The sequence below is a fragment of the Ambystoma mexicanum genome, chromosome 7p, assembly GCF_040938575.1.
Source record: "Ambystoma mexicanum isolate Mex_15411 chromosome 7p, UKY_AmexF1_1, whole genome shotgun sequence".
Lineage (NCBI taxonomy): Eukaryota > Metazoa > Chordata > Amphibia > Caudata > Ambystomatidae > Ambystoma > Ambystoma mexicanum.
Window position 1 is genome coordinate 859,251,496 of NC_090939.1, and position 6,000 is coordinate 859,257,495.

Sequence of the window (6,000 nt, forward strand, 5' to 3'; positions counted from 1 at the left end):
CTACAGATTTTCAGTCTAAGCAACGGCGAGACATTCAATCAGTATTTTCCTGTGACACCAGACAGGCACTACTAATAGCACAGCTACAAGCATCTGCCAATTGCCAGTCTCTTAGAATTTGAGTAGCCTCCATCAGCATATTCTTGCCAAGTCAGCCAGAAGCTGCAGCACAGCCAGAGTTTTGTGTCATGAGAACATTCTCTATCCGATTCCCGCCTGGCTCTCCTTGACTTCCAGTCAATGAAGCAATGAAGAACCTAAGCAGCATCTCCCTTTCAAGCCAGTCACCAGCTGCCCCACAGCTACAGTTCTGTCTTGAAAATGCCACAATGCCAGCACCTTATTCTTGATTTGTAGTTATCCAAGCAATGATGAGACACACCCAGTCAATGTCTTCTGTTAAAACCAGTCAGGCACCATCGGCATCACAGCCAGTGTTCTATTACATCAAAACAGCACCTGGCATACTGGCAGTCTCTTCTCTGCCAAACACCTGCCGCTCCACTACCAGAGTTCTGTGTCTTGATCTGTTGCCATTGAACGCTCACAGCCCTCCTCTCTGGTTTCCGGTCACCTAAGCAACAACCTGCCTTCCAATCAGAATCTTCGCCTTACATGAGGAAAGGCATGCACCATTTATTCCATAGCCAGACTCTTTTGCCATTGAAACAGCAGTACCGGACACGTCTGTCAACCCATTGCTCTGCTCAAACTAGTAAGAAACTACATTTTAACTCTTATGTTCAGAGTGAAGGAAGCGCAACTGTTGGCATTATCCAAAAATCTATAGTACTCATTGTTGGAAAGTGTACCATTATGGAGAGGTGCAGGGTGTAGAGGGCAATGAACACGTAGGAACAGAAATCTAGGCATATAAAGACTGTTGGTGAGTGTGGGAGTAATGCAAAATGCAGCCAGGACATTTTTAACTATTCTGTTTGCAGCCAGAACAAGTATTACACCAAAAGCCAGAAGCCTCACGAAAGTAAACGGAGGAAGATGGAGTCTTCATCTCTGGATGTCAGTATAATACCTACCCATCCTTCAAATGTGTGATGGACACGGAAGGTTTGCACACAGAGTACTCCAAGTACTCTCCTTTTCAGATTTTGGGTAAGGATGCAGCACTAGAATGGCAATGCAGAAGCACTGCAATAGTGGAATAACAGGTTTTCAATGTTGGTAATCAGGTTTTGTAACACACCAAAATTCTGCCTACCTTGTATGGTAGGATGTGTACCTGAAACAAAAAAAATATACTTGTTTGAAAGTGCTAGAGCACGATACTAGTAATGTATAGGAACAAACTAGTGATGTATAGGAACAAGAACTTGAAATGTTTTGTTCCTCATGAGTTATGCAGGAACTTTGAAGAGATCCAGGGAGATGAGCAAGTGGCAGTATTTGCCAAGGCACTAATCAAACCCATTTTAAACTAAGCTCTAGGTTCTGAAGGAGATGAGAATCGGAGACGTCTGGCTGTTTTGTGCAGGAGTAATGAAGTCCATGAAACAACTGCAAACAGTACAACACAACACTGATGGTAACTTGTCGAATCAGAAGAAAATGGGGTAAGTGCCAAAATCATTGAAGACTGTGGATGCCATTGACTAGAAAAATAATGTTCTCTGGTGAAATGTTCTCCCTGTACCCTTTTATCCTGGCTTTCCCCTATCCCTATACCGGCCTATCCGCCCCTGTCCCCCCAGAATGTGATTTCGCTCTGCAGTCCTGTTGAAATAACATGGTGGATCCACTTAAAGAGGGGATTTGGGTTCATACACTTCCCATGGCAGCATGGGCCTTGACACACTGCTACATATGATGATCCATTCTGGTATGAAATGTTGCAATACAGTGATATGGTAACCATATTTTCCTTAGTGTACTGAGGGATAAACGTGGGGGCGTGGTCAAAGTACATAACTTCCTGTGATGTTGCACAGGTGGGGTCAAATGACATCACTTCCTATTATGTCACTCGTGGGGGTATGGCATTGTGATGTCACTTCCACTACCCCTGGCAATTTGGTGAAATCCCTGCGGGCACAGCCCACTCTCCTGCAGACCTCTCAACCAATACCACTCGATGACACACACCCAAAACACGCATCACCTCCTCTAACTGGATACAGCAATTCACATAATCTGACCCTGCTGACTCTCCCTCTATCCTAACAATTTGTCATAGCACGCATATTCTCACCCGTCAACTAAGGGTGGCTGCTAGGCACCCAGCCACTCCCTGCCCACCTCCGTGCTGGCTAAAAATGCACACACACATTTTAGAAATCATTTCATCATCTCATGCATATCTGACAGCGGTCTTCCGAAAGGCATTCATCCCACAGGGTTGTGGGATGTGCCAGCAGGGAACATAGTTCTACTGTTTTTTTTAATTCACTTTGGCCCTTATGTATGGGTAGGTAGGTGGAATTATACTTCCATAGGGAATTAAATGGTTCCTTTAAGGGAGGTGGGGCATCAGAGGTAAGTACTCAGACTAGTAGCACTAAGCCTCCCTGCCAAGTTTCCCAGGTCCACACCTCGTGCCTGTCCTGGTTTTTGCTTCCAACCGAATGCTGGAACTTGTAGTTTTGTTTTTCCCATTGCAAGTGTGAGCCTGCAAGTCCCATCATGCAGTGCAAAAAGAAAAAAACAGGACTGGCTCAAAGATTCTGCATGGAACAGGGAAACTTGGCAGCTATGATTAGGAGTAATGAAGATTGCCGACATTCAGGACGTAGCTACAATGTGGGTCGGCTGGAAGCAGAGATTCCATGGCTAGGGACAGAACTTCAGTGTACATGTCAACCCGGCAATAGTGTACATGTCAACCCGGATGATTGCTGAAGGCCAAAAAGATACAACGCGCCACAGGGTGCGAGATTGCATAAACCCAGCTGTAGAAGTGTACCGAAAAAAGTAGTGGAACTGTTGTCTCGGTAGGCAGAAGCATAGTGCAAGGTGTTGCACCAGGGCATTCCAGTACTGTGACTACTTAGTAAGGCTCCTGTTAAAACTTTGCACTTGCACAGGGACATCAATGGACAAATCCTCTGTATAGAATGGTGAATATGGTCGTAAAAAGTACAGGAATGGTAAACAGAAAAAAAGAAAAGTAGTGGAACACCGCTCCCGACCGTTCCCGCTCACTTCGATCACTGCATAAACCAGGATAAGTCACTTGACGGCCGATCATTTAGAGCCTCCATCCGCATCCAAACACAGAAGGCTTTCAGAATAACCAACTACTATGCAAATAAATCCCGTTTAGAATTTAGATTCCCTGTAATGTACTTCGTGTATTTACTCCGAGTGGATTTCGAGCTAAGGGATAATACTAAGTCGAGGTCCCTACTGCAAATCAAACATTACTATCAGATACTCCATGCACTCTAGAAGTACCTGGCGTATACCACCGACAACAGCTTGTTGTGACTCGCAAGACATATCTTCTTACCTTTTCGTGTTTCTGCGGAGCGCGTGCAGTCGTTGTGGAATTTCTCCAATGTGCATACGTACGCCCTCTCGGCAGTGAGGACAAAGTCTGCTTCGTGCCAAATTGAGGCGCTGGCTGTCTACTGCCAGTGGGGGAGGGCACGCCGCTCTAACTAGGCAGCAAAGGTACTGCAAACACGCACCCACTGTCGTATGAGGCGCTGGTAAATGGGCTGGATTTGCCTGGATCCGGCAAGATTTGGCTCGCGGGTCTCAGTTCCCGGAAAACACTGTACTGCGCGTACAAATATATCTCATACACTGCATCATCAGTTTCAATTGGCGTGCTGCTTCAATCATTACTCATTATCACTACTCATTAGCACAGCTCTTTTTCAATACTTCATACCAGGCAGTGTTTACATTTAGCCAATGAGTATAGAGATAAGGGAGAGCACATGGCTGTTCCAAGGGCAACCCTGGAATTTTCTTTTGCATTTGATACCCTTTTTTACCATTGTGTGGTATGAGCAAGGGAAAGATTATTTTTCAGGTGTTAATAATTAATCTCTTGAAATGTGAAAGTTTATTTTTAGGGACATAGAAAAAGTCTCTAGCGTTCACCAACTATCCACCCTGGTCATAAACTCCCCCCACCCTCCCCCTGCTTCCCCCCCTCCCCCCCGCTCTTGCTGGTGGGATCCAACAGTTAAGAATTTCCATTTCCAGCACTATTTATATGCACTATTGTTGTTCTTTGTAAATGTGTAACTTTGACAGATACTGTTAAATGCTGCTTGCTCTTTGCTGCTGAGAAGAACAAATGACTTACCCCCGGTAATGTTCTTTCTACTGGATGTTCCGCCCACTGATTCCTCATCTTTGATATATCCATTTTGTATTTGTATTTATTAAATTTATAGAGCGCTTTAATCCAAAGCGCTTTACATAACAACAACTGGATACATAGAATAATTGGAAGCATAAATGAAAAACGTGAAACAAACCATTAAAACAATATATAAAACAATTCACCTAGAACAGTAAAAGAGAAAACGGGAGAGAGTAAGAGTAAGAGAGAGGTGAAGAAGTTAACAGGCTGTGGAAGGAGAAAGATGAGATTTCAAGGAGGAACGGAAGGAGGGGTATGAGGAAATGGAGCTGATAGAGAGAGTGAGAGAGTTACAATGTAGGGGGGAAAGGAGCTGAAAGGATCGGAAACGGGAAGGGGCACAAGGAGGTGGGGCAACAGTGAGGAGGAAAAGATCAGCAGATCGGAGGGGGCGAGAGGGAGAATAGAAAGAGAGGAGAGGGGAAAGGTAGGGAGGTGCAAGGTCGCGAAGGGATTTAAAGATGAGACAGAGGAAGTTACATTTAAGTTGAGAGTGGAAAGGAAGCCAGCCAAGATGAGAGAGTGATGAAGAAATGGAGTCATGGGGAGAGAGAAGGCAGAGGGTACAGATGGCAGAATGGTAGATGGATTTGAGGGGAGCAAGATGAGCAGCAGGGAGGCCAAAGAGAAGAGTGGAGCAATAGAAAAGACGAGAGGAGAGCAGGGAAGTGATTAAGAGTTTGGTAGCATGGAAAGTAAGAGAGGAACTGACTTTACAGATATTGAAGAGGTGGTAGCGGCAAGCACGGGAGATAAGAGAAATATGGTGGGTAAAGGAAAGGGAGGAATCGAGGTAGAGGCCGAGATTGCGGGCATGGTCAGAGATGGGAAGATTTGAAGCGGGGAAGAGAATGAAAGGAGGGGGAGTAGTAGGGGAAGGCGAGGTAGAGGGAAAGAATAAAACTTCAGTCTTATCAGTTTTGAGAGAGAGAAAGTGGGAAGACATCCAGTTTTTTATAGCAGTGAGACATGAAGAAAAATTGTGGTGGATGTCAGATGTGAAAGATGAGAACGATAGGAAGAGCTGGGTGTCATCAGCATAGAAATGGTGAGAGATACTGAAAGAAGAGATGATGGGGACAAGGAGTGCAGTGTAAAGAGAGAAAAGGAAAGGGCCTAGTACAGCGCCTTGGGGGACACCAAAGTCCAAGGAGAGAGTGGCAGAGGTACGACCACCCCAAAAGACAGAGAAGGAACGGTTGGAGAGGTAGGAAGAGAGCCAATCAAGAACAAAGCCACTGAAACCAAAGGAGGAAAGAGTGTTGAGGAATAAGGGGTGATTAACGGTATCAAAGGCAGTAGAGAGGTCAAGGAGGACGAGGACAGAGGATTGCTTAGAGTAGAGAGCAGTAAGGAGTGAGTTGAGAACAGAGGTGAGGGCATTATCGAAAAGAAATGAGACAGCAGACGGTGTTGTGCGGCATCGAGTCGATGTTCCTTGACAGTTACCATTCCCAAGACCAGACGTGATGTCGATGACAATATAAATAGCATGCACTGCGCCAGTTACCTCTGTCTCTAGGGACATCATTTCCTGCAATGGAGTAGCACTCCAAAATGCAGAGGATGATCCAATGCAATAAAGTTTGTTTGGTAACGGCTTGGCCCAGGCGGCCTGTATAACCAATAAACAGTTGTTCATCTTGCCTGACATTAGCCATCCTGTA

At 45.2% G+C, this 6,000-nt stretch overlaps 1 protein-coding gene across 2 annotated transcripts in view; it reads right to left on the minus strand.

Annotated features, from left to right (window-relative positions):
• The window catches only part of LOC138526375 (arylsulfatase D-like), a 344,213-nt gene extending 340,541 nt beyond the window's left edge, over positions 1-3,672 (minus strand). For both annotated transcript variants that reach the window (XM_069637044.1, XM_069637046.1), the window contains exon 1: positions 3,464-3,672. The gene's annotated coding sequence lies outside the window, so the exon portion shown is untranslated. The remainder of the gene's footprint in view (positions 1-3,463) is intronic.
• Between the last annotated feature and the right edge of the window lie 2,328 nt (positions 3,673-6,000).